Here is a 16,579-nt window from a genome sequence, read left to right as displayed (position 1 = left end):
TGTTAAGCAGGACTTAACACCCGTCCGTTAATTCTCTCAGGAAGTGCGCCTCTACGCAACAGCTACTCTCCGGCCGCAAAATCATTCGGAATAACAGTCCTCACTTGCATGCAGTTGACTCACCTTTGAGATTTCAATAGTGCTGTCATGCGTTACATTCGAAGGGAAATGACTATTCGGCGTCGTACGGCGTCGTCGGTATCAATGACACTTACGCACACACACACGCGCGCACACACACACAGGGTGTTTCAGTGAACACTTTCAAAATTTATTTAAGGTTGCCTGCAGCATATAGCCCAATTCTAGTTAATGAGCTGGTCTACTCGAAGAGGCGGACATGACTTGCACAAAACATTGAAATGCATAATCGACTAATTAACAAAAATTATATAATTAAGTTTTGAACTAATTACCTGATGGCCCATATTGCAATTTACAAATTGTAGCCGTAGAGTTCGCAAGGCGGATCGACTTAGAATTAATTCTCAGGATGACACCAGTTTCGAGATATTAATACCAGAATTTTGTGGAGAAATGCATTGGTGTTCCAGTTAATTTTGTGCTTCAATGCAAAAAGCGACGTTTTGTTAAGAACCTAACTGGAATGCCAATGCATTTCTCCACAAATCCAAGTGGATCCGCCTTGAGAACTCTACGGCTACAATTTGTAAATTGCAATATGGGCCATCAGGTAATTAGTTAAAAACTTCATTATTGATCGAATTTTTGTTAATTAGTCGATTATGCATTTCAATTTTTTGTGCAAGTAATGTCCGCCTTTTCGAGTAGGCCAGCTCATGAACTAGAACTGTGCTATCTGCCACAGGCAACCTTTAAGAATTTTTGAGTGTTCGCTGAAACACCCGGTATAAGATGGTTTTGCCTGCTATGAATATTATTGCTGCGAATGAGACTTTTATTTCCAGTATTCACTAATAAGTGTGTTTGTTACTGCAAACACGTGCGCTTATTTCGGTCCCGAGTTCTCACTTTTTCATTTCAATTATTGCATTTAAAATACTTATTTTTTCCCTTACCTATATATCGTAAATATATATGTCTGTGTACCCTTTGATTTAATTACCTAGAAATACATTGGTCATTCTTCGGGCCACGCAGTTAATAAATCAGGTTTATTTCACTCTAATAATGTTTTCTTCGATCATTGGCCCTGATCAAAATCCACCAACAAGAAGTGCGTGTAAAATGACACGATATCAATAGTAAAATTTTCTTACGTAGCCTTCATGGTGCGGAGATACCAGTTACATTTACCAGTGGTAAAAACAGCAGTTCACCTGGCTAAAACTACATTTGGCACCGGCCGTCAAGAGTCATGGGCGCACCGAAGCAACTAAACCATTAAAAAATGTACTGCACAGAGTTTCTGAAAGAAAAACTGGGCGTCCGCCAGCGTCCGCGTAGCGAACGCGCGATCGCTAGCAGACGACGCGCTTGACAACGACAGCAAAATTGAAGACGTCGCGTTGTATAATCCATGCCTCAAATATATATGTTTGGCAAAATGGTTTAAACATAAATTTGCAGTTGAAATAAAGCGCTATTTTAAGAGCGTACTATGCGCAATCGGCCTCGGTGCCCGCAGCGACAGTACGTTGAATATGCCGCGGAGCGCGTCTCCGCCCCAATCCAGTTCGCTCGCAGCGCCCTCGCACTATTTTTCCACACGCGGTGCCTCAGCGGCAGAGCGCTGTTCGGCACACTCGACCATTGTCTAGTACACTCTAGTTACAAGGCAACGCGAGGTGACTTCATTGCTACTGCTTCGACGCATGCGCGGCTAGGCGAGGTTGGGCCAGGTGGTGCGCAGCGGTGGCTTGGTTGTTTCTAGGCAACGGCGCGAAGTTTTCTGCGGACTTCGGACGTTTCTCCTCCCGCTTTAACAGCGTCGCTCTTAAAATCGGGCTAGCTTGCATTAGTGGCGCAAGGCTAAAGACACAGCGGAGCTAATCGATTCCTAGCTGGTCCTGGCTATACGAAATTATGCTAAGTTATACGAAGTAATGCCAAGTGATGCTAAGTTATACAAAGTGTATAAGCATTTCCACGTGGTCCGTCACATCGGGGAACGCCTCGCGAAGGACTTGCAGTCCGAGCACACGTAGGGGAAGGGGGGCGAAAGCTATGCACAGTGTACGGGCGGAGCGCAGCAGACGACACGACGGGATGGCGTCACGGCGCATGCGCAGTAGCACACAGCGGGTGGGAGCCCGGCCGAGCCGCCGCCAGAGGCGCCTGCTGCAGTCAAGGACACCGCGAGCGTTCGGCGCTAAAGCGAGGTAACGGAGAAGCGCGGATGACGTCGGCCGCTCCTATGCGCGTTGCCTTGTTTGTGCTGCTACAATTTGTTTCTCTCTCTCTCTCGCTCTCATTTTCTCTTTCTCTCTCCCGAGCATAGCGCGCGACGCTCGGCGAGGTGGTTGCCAGGCAATGCAGTGGCAGGTGCCCACATTACGGCTGGCTAAAACAGCTCCGCTGTTTAAAAAAAAGATTAAGGAAATGTATATAAAAATGCTAGATAAAATATGTAAAGCATATCTGATTAAATCAAGCAGGCTAGGTGACTATTTGCACCGCCCCGTTTCGTTTCAAAGGGGATGCAATTAAATCGTCATTTTCATCATTTTCTCGACACGCGACCGGGGCACACGACTTTGGGGTACAAAACGCAGTCCTTACCGAGGCATTCTTCGAACGCAGACGAGAGCATGCGAGGGCCCGGCACACGCGGAAAACGCAAGCAGCGAGGGAACTGCGTCTGCAGCAAAAAAAGTTGTCGCAGTTTCACCTGAAAGGCGAAGCATCCATTGCGATAGCAAATTTGTAGAGAGCTATACGGAGTAATGATAGTAGCTTTATCAGCTGTATAAACTTGGACATGCAGCAGCACCGGCAACACGCAGAACTGTTGTCGACGCCGTCGGCGTTTTGCCCGCGTTCGCACAAAATGCGTGCGGCGTTGGTGAGTGTTGCCGGAGCCTCTGATATAAATAGGCACTTGGTGCCGCAGCTAAACGTCGCCTCCCTTCCCTCCCCCTCCCCCCAACGGCCTTTCGTGCGTCAGAAGAAGGCGCGTTTGCTCTACATATATGGTGATTGTAAAGGAGGAAAGAGACGCCTACTTCTGCAGCCCTTAAGCGAGCACGGCGCAGAACGCGCGTTTGTTCTCCGCCGTGCGTTCACTCCCCGTGAAAGAGCGCGTCCCTCGCGCCCTTCCACTCGCACATACAGCGTTCGGCGGCGCGCGGCGACGATTTCCTCTCCATTGACGTCATACGGAACCTCACGGCAACGGCGACGGCGCCGACGACGGCGACGCCGACGGCGGAAATCTGCTTTGGAGTGTCCATATAATTGCTATCGCAATAAAACAGAGAAGCTTCTGAAGACGAGCGTCATAAGTAATGCAAGAATTAATTGAATTAACACAGCAAGCTGGGCGAGTTGGTAGCTGAACAGGTTCTTAGGGGATGGGCAGCGCTGCCCAGACGATTGTCGTTCGTCTGGGTACCGCTGCCCACTCCCTAAGAAGAAATAATTGTTGGGCTAGTTGGTTTTCCGTAACTGAACAAGTAACTTAGCGCAACACACACAAAAAAACACAGACATAAGGAAGGGAGATAGCGACGAGCACATCATAAGTAATGATTCCAAAGAATGCTACGCACTAAATGACAATTCCCCAGTGGAGACATTCTGCCTCAATTTTTGTAACGTGACAGCATTAAGGGCACAGTGTAGCCGAAAATCTGGTGTCGGCGTCCGGTGTCCGCGTCCGGTGTCGGCGTCCGGCGCCGGCGCGGTTGTCCGTATCAGGAAAATGATCCCGAACCACGCAGTCCCTCCGCGTGGCGCACAGGCGTTACTGAACTATCCTTATCGATCCTTAATGAAAATATTTAGAGCAACATATCGTAACCTTGTTACAACCCATAGTTCTTCACCTAATTTATTATTGCAGAATGCTCCACGATCTCATCTAGAGTATGCTAAACTCGCTATTGAGTTCCACCTATCGCCGTCATCATGTCACCGGCAGCCTTCATCATTTTGTCGGCGTCGTCATGTAATAGTCGTCGTTTGTGCCTCAGGACGCTACCTACGCATTTCGACACGGCGGCTGTTAGGGACCCTTCGTGCACCGTCTGGGCATCGTAAATATGTATTGTGTTTCCCATGGTTTCTCGATAGAAGTAAAGAGAAAACAAAACTGTCGCATTCGAGATTTTATCCCAGGTGAGTCCTTCCTTTTCGGGTAATTCCCGACTTTTGCACTCGGGAAATTTATAAAAATCGGGTAAAACAGGATTTCTTCTCGAAGTTTGCGCCTTCATGTAGGATAATAACAAACGCAGGTATTACAATACTCCGAACACTACTCACCTTTTGTGAGCAAGTGGTCAATATGTGTATAATATCAAGAATAATGTTAATTTATAAATATGGCTAATGCCTCGTTTTCGCGTGATGCACAAGCGCAAGCAGGCACATATAAAAATATAAAATGTTCAGCGGCTGCCGCCCTTGAGTGACCGAAAGCTTGTTGCTTTTTTCAGCATCTGCGTTTACACAAATACGACGATGACGCCTTTCGTCGCATTTCCTGCACTTCACTTTCCCGTAAGCGACGGTAGCGCGCCAGAAAGCGAATTAACGCGGCGCTAGCGTTGCTCTGCATTGCGAACGGTAGCAGTGACGTTGAAAGGACGTTTACCCAACTACATCACGTTTAAAGAAGGGTGGCTCACTCGCCAAGTTGGTGCTTCATTAATATTGTCGCAAAGGCGTATATTGGGAATTAGTAAAACAGGACGACAACAGACAAGCACTCCGACAGAATCCGACAGATTCGGGATGGAAACAGAAATGGTCCCAATGCATATGATACATATGTACAGCTGCAGCAAAAAAAAAAAATTATTAGCGCAAGTGACGGATGCCCGGAGCAGGGAAATTTCAGTACGCGGCGCTCTTGTTACCGTGCACATTGGTATCTAAAGTGCCAGATGATTCATGTTTCAAGAGGGAGTGCCTGGCCCTCTCGTTTCAGGCATGCTAGGGAACATCATCGCGCACTGCGATTAATCTGCTCGGGTGATCCGTCACTTGCACTAATTTTTTTTTATGCTGCAGCTGTATATACATCACCAAGGGCTTGTAAGGTGAGGAAAAGCATCAAAAGTTTCACCATATGTCCATCAAACCAGTCTCATTTAAGGAGGCGTGAAGTTTATTTGCGGGCTAAACCCGCCTGGTTGCTACGATTTACCACCAGCACCAGCATCAAACGTCCTGTGACAAACGCCCCTGCGCACTTTTGTACATTTTATTGCGATAGCAATTATAGGGACACTCCAGGCGTATTTCTGCCGTCTGCGTCGCCGTCGCCGTGAGGCTCTGCATAAAGACTAAGGGCGATAAAGTCGTCGCCTCGCGCCGCATGCTTTATGTGGGAGTGAAAGCGTGCGAGAGTAAGCCGGTGATCGCGGCTCAATCTCGCGCACGAAAGGGAAGAAAGCGAGAAGGAAGCGCGCCGTCTCTCGTCGCGCGCAACGCTCCGGGGGGAGGGTAGGGAGGGGGAGGGGGGGGGGGGCATTCCAATTCGGTCGGCCCTGGTTGTCGCACGCCCTCCGGAGCCGCTGTATCTTGAAAGCCATTTGCGCCGGGGACACAGTCCGCCGTGCGCTGTGCTTTCGCGGCTTAGTTCCCGTTGATGCGCAACGCAGCACGAAGATAAATTCGGTGACTGCTGCCACCGTGCTTGCTCACCCCTGCGTTTTGACAGCGAGTTCCCGCGGTCATTGAGTGAGATGTGTTCCCGTTTGCTTGTGCGTGCATGACACCATGCTTGTTCATTTAGTTAGTATATGCCTATGTTTACAAGTTTATACGGCCGATAAAATTACTATCCTTACTTCGTATAGCTGTCCACTAATTTGCTGTCACAATCGATGCTTCGCCTTTCGGGTGAAACTGCGACTCTTCTTTTTCCTTTGTTAAAAAAAGTGCCGAGAACAAACAGAATGGCCAAACCAATCTGTATTTTTTCTTATGGTTCCTTTTAAGTGTTGTAATAATTTCTGATAAGGAGGATTTGTAGAGATGTTTTCGTTACATGATGTTTGAGCAGCTTTCTTAGTAATTACATGTTTCTTTAAGCGATTTCGCTTGCTTAAGCTTAAAAGGAGACCGTTGCATCTGTTACTCCTTTTTAAAAGGTACCAGAAGATATCCCGCACTTTCGGCTACCAGACAACACAACTCCCGATTCCTCATTGGTTTTCATATTTAAATAATGCCACCCCGATTATTACCCCACAAAATTCCAAAAATTAAAAAAATACAAAACCCGAAAACGAGGAACCCTGCACACAAATACGTTTCTGTCCTCGTGCCATGTTCCTCGCGCTGCGAAAGCCGTCATTGTCATTATTCTCGTCATCGTGCCGTCATCGTTGTCAGAGCTGTTGTGCCTTCATATTCGCCGTCATCATTATCGTAGCAATATTTGTCAAGGTCAATTGTCGCCGTTATTATCGTCACAAATTTTACAGTGATGCGTCTTCGTTTCTCGATGATCACCGCGCCACATACCGCTATTTCGAATGGCACTTCAAGCTAGCGTTTGATTTTTTTTTTTTCGTTTCTCCAAATTTCAGATTGCGTCTCCTCTCACCCGCAGAGGAAAAACAATAACAAAACAAAACATGAAATCACAACGTGGTTCCAGATTTCCGGCATACAGGAACTAAAAACATAAATAAAATAGCGTCTAGTGAAGGTGAACTATCAGGGCAGGCAAGACAGAGTTGACGCTACACAAACAAAGGAACGCAAAAGGTTTGACCCGCACTCAAGAAAAAAAAAATGAACCTGAGAGAAGGGACCTCAATGAACGAAAACTTTCTGTCGGTGTTGGAAACGGCTTCGACTCCTGCGCTTTTCGAGACATTCTTTCCCTTAGTGGTCAAACTCGGATCTGATTCTTGGCCAGTTGCCCACACGGCCTCACGGACGAGTGACCACTGTCGTCCAGGCGTCGCCATTGTAAAACGCCGAGCGACCCCTTGCGAGGGCCCAGACGGAAACCATCCATTTGCCATCCTCAGTCACCGCGCGCAGCGTCAGCCATGGTACAGACAGAGGGCCCGTTGTGTAAACAAGCTCGGTTGATGAGGCGAAGAAAACGTCTTCGGAAGTGAAACGACCTAACTTCAACGCAGATTCCTTGCGCTGCAAAGCAGACTGAGAAATTACACTCGCCCTAGCTAGCTTTTTTTTTTTTTTTCAGTGCAATTCAGTCGAGTTGTATTCCTTTTAAAAGCCATTCTGCGTGAATTCAGTTGCGAGATGCTTATTATAAAAGCCTCAACTGCGAAACAGCACTTTTCGCAGGTGTAAAGCAAGACCTGAGCAGCAGGAACATGCAATATGGAAGGAACGACGGACTAAGCATTCACATATTGCCCCCAATAAATGTCCGGTAAACTACGTCGGCGAATGCCCGTTCAGAACATATCGTAGGTGGCGCACAACCACAGCTGCAATAGAACGATGGATCTGTGTCTTTCATCGTGTCTGTGTAAAAGTGCCGTATTGGATCTTCGAGTAAGCACCAACTATCCAACATAATGTGTCATCTACGACAATAACACAGTATTTTTCCGACTGTTTAAACTTTAAGTATGCGCTTTGGTGGTTTAACCTCCCGGGTTTGCTGCCACTTTTGGCTGCAGCAAAACAGCACCTTAGTGTATATATCTACGAATATACCAAACGACACAGCAGCAGCCATGCCAAACACAGGTAAGTTGGTAAAGAAAGATTCGCTTTTTAAATCGAAACTTTAATAAGTGCTAACGAAAACTTCGTTGCTGGTGAAACCAACTGTGTCAGAAATATTGTGGAGAAGCCTCCGGTATTTATTTTGCTCTTCTTATTAGAGCAAATAGTCGTGGTTAATTAACAAAACTACATTTATTAACATTATCGCCCCATAGTTTAAACATATATTTTGTAAGCACAGTTGAAAGCATCACGTTCAATTGCTGACGACGCGTTGTCACTAGCGTATCACGCTTTTCGGCGCTTAGAAAAAAAAAATAATGCTCTGGAAATCTCTGAAAACTCGCAGCGCCTTTCTTTAAATGCCGAGAAATAGAGCGACACAGAAGGTACCATACCCAGAAAAAAATTGAGAACGATGTTTTTAATGTCCTCTACAAAAACGTTACGATTGAAAAGTTAGGTTTTTGATCACTGCCTAATTGCTTATTTGCTAAACAAAACAAACACTGGTCGCTTCTTCGAGAAGTTACCGATGACGTAAAGTTGGTTTCATCCGCTGCGTGGGTTTAAAGGCAAAATGAAATATAAAACTTGCTTCGTGTTAGGTTCGACACATTAGTATGCAGTTGCACTCGCAGTTGTCAGCGCATGAAACGCGATAGTCGAGCACTGTTTCTCAGTATCATACACATGTTCCCACCAGGCATGTCATTGCTACGCCAAGTAAGCATAATAGAAAAGCGTGTGAGTCACGCAGTTCTCTCAACACTTCTCACATTTTTTTTCATGATTAAATATGATGCGTGCAGCGCTGCTTAGCCAGCCATTACCGGGAGACGATCTCGAGCTGCGTCGCACAAATGGTTATGCGCGTAGATTTTTGTAGCGTTAGCTACACTGGCCTAGCCAAGCCCGGTTCGCGCGGCACATCAAGAGCTGTGCTGCGCATGCGCAAGGATCAGTGATGTCACACGGCTTGCGCACCGGAGCCACCGGAGCCGGCACCTCTCGCGCACTCCGCCGCCGCCGCGCGCGACTCACCGCCGCCAGTCTGCGCATTCCAGAGGAGTGACGTCGTAGCCGTGGTAGACGCACTGGCGCCGGCGCGCGCTCGCTGTGCAGTCGCCGTCTGACACTGCGCTGGAGCCGCTGCGCTTCTGACTGGCGTTTGCCAGTGTGGTATAGCCATGGAGAAGGAGAGCGCAAATGCTGCTCAACAGCGCACGTATCATCGCAGCTTGACTCATCGGATCCTGAAGTAGTTGCCTGGCAATTAGCGGTTGAGCGTAGGAGACAACCAGGAAAGCTAAGATTAATCAGCTGAACCTTTGCTAACGCTACGTATATCCTGGCATAGCCGAGCTAAGCCACTGCAACTTTTTTGCTGGCATGCATGTCTCTCCAATCCTTACTCAACAAAGCATGCTGTTGCGTGCGGGAAATATAAACAAATGCCGGCACACATGTGTCCGCGGCGCAAGGATTTTGCGCGATGTGCACTTTGGTAGAACCTTGACTTGAACTTGCTTTTTGCACCTGATATCGGTAAAAAAAATAGCAAGGCTGACGAATTCACCAGGGCATTGCCTGTTGGATGGGTCGGTGCTCGAACACGGTCGGCATCGCGCCTGGCCGCAGACTCGCTTCATCGCGGGTAAGCGAGCAAGCTCAAATCGTCGTTGTAGCTGTCTGGCCTGAAGTGTTCCAAGAACAAAACAAAAGCGTCAGATGAGCACCAGTCCTTCCGTGCCCACATTCACCTTCCAAGCCTTACGCTTGACGGGCTCCTTGGGTTACCTGAAGCACGATACGGAGCACTCCTTCGTACCCCACAGCACTACATAGGCACCGCGGTGGCGTTGTTTCAGTCGCTGCAAGCTGAACAATTCCGATAGCAAGCTGAACAAAGCCGAAGTTTCCGGCAAGCGCACCCAGCTGAAACTCCGCGGATTCTTCGCCGGAATATACATGCTCGCTCGGCAAGCATGCAGCTTGTTACGTCACCGCTCGCGAGCGCGTTAGTGTTGCTCGACTGTCATGCCGTTTGAGTGTAATATAAACGAAATTCAATTACAAATTACCTGCTGGCTCAAATTCGCTAAAATTGTGTCAACGTCTTCTTGAACGCACAAGGATTACCTCACACAATACAGATTATGATCGAAAATTGGGTGTCATGCCACCTTTAATGAATATCTCGTGAGCACTCCTCTTTATCTTATGCCTAATGTGATTCACAGCTTTTATTGTTCACATGATCGCGCACGCTTGCTCGCACTGTATTGCGCAACCGTCCTATTTATATTGACCCTTCTCGCGGAGCAGTTTGTTTTAGAGAAACGAGATGGCGCTCACGGCGGCGCGCCATACCTCGTCTGACCGACCACGCACGAATACGAAACCATTACCGTTTCTACCTTGCTTCTGTGCGATCAGCTGTCGGAAATTCAACTGAGTTTTCGCTAACACACTGTGTTTAAATGTCCAATCATGCTAGACTGAATCATGGGGATTGAAGACGTGTGCAGTAGTTGGCTGCAAAAATAGTCACTGGCATGTTAAGCAATAGAATGAATCTGTGTGGCCAAGTTCGAGGAACGCTGCTGCAACTGTCCGAACGTGTTACCGGCAGTTCGTGATGTACGGCTTTCCTCGAGGATACAGAAATATGCTCATCCGCCAGCCTTGTATCGCTAACCTTCAAAGAAAGGGCTTCATCCCCAGAACGTCAGCAAGAGTGAGTACCACTCGTTAAGCAATGACAGTGGGAGTAGCGCCGCTTCCTGTCATAGTAAGTTTCGCGCACATTATCTATACACATCGGTCCCAAATGACAGGAAATCTTACGCCCACTCTATCGCCGACGTATCAAGAATAAGTGAATGGGCGCACACTTGAATATATGCACACTGTATACGCACAATAAATGACGGACTACACCTATGGCGCACTGAATGGTCGAAGCTGAATGTTTCGTGAAGGTCCACAAGAGTAAGCGACTTACTAGCCGTAATATAGATTTGCTACAAGGTATTACAATATACAAAACAGCTACGTTTCAAGCCTTGTGCACAGCAAGAACAAATCTATCGGAACTGAGCACACCCGCGAGCGATTAGGCAGAAAATAATCAGATAGTGGCCGCACCGAGGCATTTCACCGAGTCAGAAACTGACAAGCCACTGCTTCAAAATATTTGCCGAATAAATAACAAAGAGCAAAACACACTAATCCTGACTGAATTCATAATCGGAAAGCTTGGATAACTTGGAATGCATATTTAGCCTCGCTTTTAGAACAAGCACCATATACGCTGCTTGCGCTGTTTGGACATAGCTTATTTGGCTCCTGAAGCGCTTTTGCATGTTCTCTGAAGCTGTGATCAAAGCTTCGTGTCGTCCACCTAGTCACCGTCTACGATATCTTCGAAAACAGAGGTTTTCTAAGCCGCGCCGGCGTCATACACTTCCATTGTAAACAAGGAGCCAACGGAGGCAGTTAAGGCAAGCAATGGACGCGTCACCACGTGATCAAATATGGCAGCGCCCACGGGATCGCCGCGAAAAGGGTCAATAGTTTAGAAACCACAGCGCAAACGCCACTTTCACACTAATTAAGAAGACGAACACATCACGGACGATGTCATGATCATCATGAGCATCATCATCAGCCTATACGTATGTTCACTGCAGAACGAAGGCCTCTCCCTGCGATCTCAAGTTGCCCCTTTCTTGCGCTAGGTGATCCCAGTTTGTACCTGAAAATTTTCCAATTTCATCACCCCACCTAGTTTTATGCCGTCCTCGACTGCACTTCCCTTGATTCTCTTGGCACCCATTCTGTGACTCCAATGTCAATCGGTTATCTACCCTACGCATTACACGGCCTGCCAAGCTTCATTTTTTCCCCTAATGTCAATTAGAATACCGGTTTTCCCCGTTTGCTCTCTGGTAATGAATGAAACCGTAACTAGGCTGATTTCAGAAGCAGCAATTCAAGTGGCAGGTCAGGCACCAAGGCAACCAGTACGTAAGATCGCCCAAGCAACAAAGGACCTAATAAAGAAACGGCGAAGCGTAAAAATGTCCAATTTAAGAGACCAGGTAGAACTCGCTGAGCTGTCAAAACTATAAACAAGAAGAAAATAAGGAATATTCGAAATTATGCCATGTAAAAATTGGCGAAGCAGTAAAATATTGACGCAGCATGAAATCAGTGAGAAGAAAACTTGGCATAGGACAAGGCAAGATGTATGCACTGAAAGATAAGCAGAGTAATATGATCAGCAATTTCGATGACATAGTAAAAGCAGCGGAAGAATTCTATACTGACTTGTACAGTACTGAGGGCAGCCAAGCTACTTTCATTCGAAGTAGTGATGAACAGGATACAGAGGCTCCTTCTATAACTTTAGTTAGAAGGGCCTTGCAAGACATGACCCGAGCAAAAGCGACAGCAGACGATGTAATAACAGTAGATTCAATCAAAGATGGAGGAGATATCATACTTCAAAAGTTTGCGGCCCTTTATACGCAATGCCTCACGACTTCAAGTGTACCAGAGAACTCGAAAAATGCAAACATCATACCAATCCATAAGAAAGGAGACGTTAAATAATTGAAGAATTATGGGCCGTTAGCTTGCTTTCAGTATTGTATAAAATATTGACTAAGATAATTTCCAATAGAATCAGGGCAACACTTGACTTCAGTCAACCAAGAGAACAGGCTGGCTTCAGGAAGGGATATTCTACGATGGATCACATCCATGCCATCAATCAGGTAATCGAGAAACCTGCGGAGTACAATCAACATCTCTATATGTATTTCATAGATTATGAAAAGGTATTTGATTGAGTAGAGATACCAGCAGACATACAGACATTGCGTAATCAAGGAGTATAGGAGTCATGCTTGAATATCTTGGCAAACATCTACAAAGATTCCACAGCCACGGCCGCTGGATAAAAAACACCTGTTTTTTATCCAGCGGCCGTGCCACAGCTACCTTGGTTCTCCCCAAGAAAAGTATAAAGTTGCCTATCAAGAAAGGGGTCAGGCCAGGAGACACAATCTATCGAATGATGTTCGATCACTGCTTGCTTAGAAGTATTCAAGCTATTCGACTGGGCAGGAGTGAAGATCAACAGCGAATATCTCAGCAACCTTCGGTTTGCAGATGCCATTGTCTTGTTCAGCAACAATGGGGACGAAGTACCACAAATGACTGAGGGCCTTAACCGAGAAAGTGTAAGAGTGGGGTTGAAGACTAATATGCAGCAGACAAAGGTAATGGTCAATAGCCTGGCAAGGAGAGAAGAATTCAGAATCGCCAGCCATCCACTAGAGTCTGTAAAGCAGTACGTTTACCTAGATCAATTGCCCACAGGCAGGGGCGTAGCCAGGGGTTGGGGGAGCTAATAGGGCTTCAGCCCCCCCCCCCCCCCCCCCTCCCCCCTCGACATTTTGTCGTGTTGACATGCACCGCACCGCGACCAAAACAACCACCGGCGCCGGGAATCATTCTGGATTTTGTCTACAATGTCTTTTTGACGCTCGAAAAGGCATTTCGGCGCGAACATTACGTACTCGGGCTGGATTTAGTGGCGACGCCCACGCACCTGGAGTCACATGGAGCCCCAGCCGAGCACAAAGTTTCAAGGGCTTTTCGATATCGAGCGGGCGCGTTGCGGCATCTCGCAGGGGCCGCGGAATCTAAGGAGCGCATGGACTTCAATTCCGAAACATGACGGGTATAAAGTTCTCAAACTTTTGACGCGAAAGGTGCACTGACATTTCCAAAGGCGTGCTTTAAAAGATTTTCAATTTTGGAATTTTATGGGGTTAATGCTCTTATAGACTTTGACCAACATGCGTGCACTGGAGCACTCGTGTCCAAGCCGTTCCAGAAATGGAAGCACGCGCTCGCAGTCTTCCGCACACACGAAAATACTAAACATCACCGTGACTGTCAGCTGGCAGCTGATAATTTTCTCCAAACATTTTCAGGAAGCGCGCCCAATGTCATCGATATCATCATCGGACCAGGGCAGGCAAAGTAAAATAAGAGAAAACAGAAGAAAGTTAACGGCCTATTATTGAGACAGTTATTTTTTGCGGGCGTCAAGGTCTGGCTCTCCGTGGTCATAGGGACAGTGGTCCTATGGATTTTTAAGCAAAGCCCCCGCTGACAATACTGGTATTTCCAGAGCGCTTGTTCGCATGCGAGCCGATTGTGGAGATACATATCTGAAGAACAATTTGGAAAGTTGCCCCAGTATTGCCTCGTATGTAAGCCCAGATGTGCAAAGCCAAGTTAGAAAATTTTGTGGTGAAATTATCAAAGAAAGCCTAGATGCAAAAGTAAACGCTGCAGGCTGCTTCTCCGGACTTGCTGACGAAACGACGGATATTGCTGCAATCGAACAGCATACTGTTTGTGCAATGTACCTAAACAAGTATGTCAGCGATATCGAAGAAGTGTTTTTAAGTTTTAGCACAGTATAATAGATGCCTTCTCTCATTGCGGATGCAGGTTATACCCGTGCCACACGGGCAAAGTAGAGTGCACTTTGAGCGAGTGCACTTCGCGGCTAGTGTCATTCGCAGGCTGCCACACGGGAACGCTAAGTGACACTCACTGCAGAGTGCACTCGCCGGCGAGTGTGTTCGGCGAACTCACTTCGCGGCGGCGAAGTGTGTAGCCTCGTTAGGAATGCTTAGAAGATACATAAAGCGATATTGAAAGAAGGGTCAGGAGTAATTTTTAATAAGATTGTTTTAAATTGCTAACGTTACAAGATAACAAAATGTGCCACACCGCAAAAAAACAACAAGAACAGCAAAAAAAAAAAAACTCTCGCTCTCTGGCTGTTCACGACCACGCCGGATAATGACTGCGCAGTTGTTTGGCGGATCGAGTAGTTTTGACTGTTGCTGGTCAAGTTGCCGTCGTTGCCGGCGCTTGTAAAGGTGGATTGTAAATGATGTTTCTAACAATAATAAACTGTTTTTGTGCACACATTTTTGTATTAGTAAATATATGCTTTCCCGTCTGACTCCCGGTTGCCATGGCCATCAATTTCAAAGAACACTTTTCTTTCTCGTGTAGCAGCGCACCGCCAAAGTGACACTCAGCGCACTGAAGTGCACTCGCTCGAAGTGCACTTTACTTTGCCCGTGTGGCACGGGTATTACATGTACATGTGTACAAAGTGCTGCAGATTCTAGCCACTTTTTCAGTGCCACTGCCAGCGGCAAGAAATTTTCAAACATGAGATTACTAAATAACTACTTGCGCTCTACATTGTCTGAGGAACGCAAGGTTATGCTGGCGCTTCGATACGCCCACAGAGACATCGCCATCAACGTGTCCTAAGTCATTGACGGCTTCACTAAACTTTCCCGCCGAGTGAAGTTTGTCCTTTAGATAGCGAAGCAGCAAGAACCAATGCATGTAAAAATATCTGTTCCTTCACGTTCCTATATAAGCTCTTTATTATGAAAACGTGTGACTGTTCGTTAGCTTTTCAAACCACAGACATTTTCACCGTTTATTGTAACAGTTAGCATCATGATCAAAATTAGCATGCGAATACGAAGATTACAAGGACATCAATAAACAATTTTGACCGACCTTACTCATTGAAAGCCCGGCCAACGCAGCGTTTCCCAAAAACGCACTCGGATATTTGGTAGTTCAACTGGCCGCGTCATCTGTGGCTTTCGTTTGTCATTTTCTTTCCTTTTTAGCTACCTGCTTTTACTTCTTTTTTGAAACAAAGCAATAACCTTCTTTGATTTTGGGTGCAGAATAATTGTTGCCGCTGTGCAGGTAGCTAAAATGCACATTTTCGCACTGATTTCTGCACCTTTCTCTATTATTCTACCCATATGGTGCTGTCAGCGACCGCAGCATGGCCCAAGTACATATCACAATTTCTGCAATCATAGTATTGTTCTCGCCTGGATCGTCTGTCTTTATATGCGTGAAGTTTACTATCTGTGACTACGCAACATGTTTATTTGTCTTGTCTGACGGATTATATAGAGTGACGTTTGCTTAGATACGTAGATTTATTGGAGACTTATACGTATACTTAAATATCTTGTTGCGAGGTTTTGTGTACACAAGCAGTGAACTTGGTTTCCAGCGACACTTTCTTGCCGTTTATCTTCGAATGTATATTCCATTCTATCTTCGCCTTTCTAACGGATATTTTGTGGAACTTCTGCGTTCTATATGTACTCACTGTTGCGACTATAATTTCGGTGCAATTACTCACAATATACGACCGGTAACAGCCGCTCCTGCGCAACGAAGGACAGCGTCATTGAGGTTTTTCCCTAACCGTTGCACATGTGCAAAAATGTAAACAAGGTTCTTGAATGACAAAGATTCATCAAAATATTTGTCCTCAACTTGTTCATTTCATGGCCTTTACGTTTTTCACATCAGCTGCATGTGCTGCTTGGCTGGTTTCGAACTGATGTAGTTCTAAAGTTCGCGTGATACTCTCCTTACTTATTAAATAGACAAAAAAAAAACGCGGAAGCATTGATATCACTTATTTCTGCTACAATTTTTGGTACATACGTATATATATTTTTGATGAAAAATTACATATTTTACTTGTTCTGACAGTGCATAGCGTTCAATAATGCCTGTGCAGCATCTAATATACAATTGCACTGGCTATGGCAATGCAGGTAATATTCATCTATTTGATGCCTCGAGTACTTCTATAAGGAGGACGCCGCGCTGCAAC

Source organism: Dermacentor silvarum, chromosome 11 (genome assembly GCF_013339745.2).
Source record: "Dermacentor silvarum isolate Dsil-2018 chromosome 11, BIME_Dsil_1.4, whole genome shotgun sequence".
Classification (NCBI taxonomy): Eukaryota; Metazoa; Arthropoda; class Arachnida; order Ixodida; family Ixodidae; genus Dermacentor; species Dermacentor silvarum.
The sequence above is the reverse complement of the archived record's forward strand: the minus strand, read 5'-3'. Positions refer to the sequence as shown.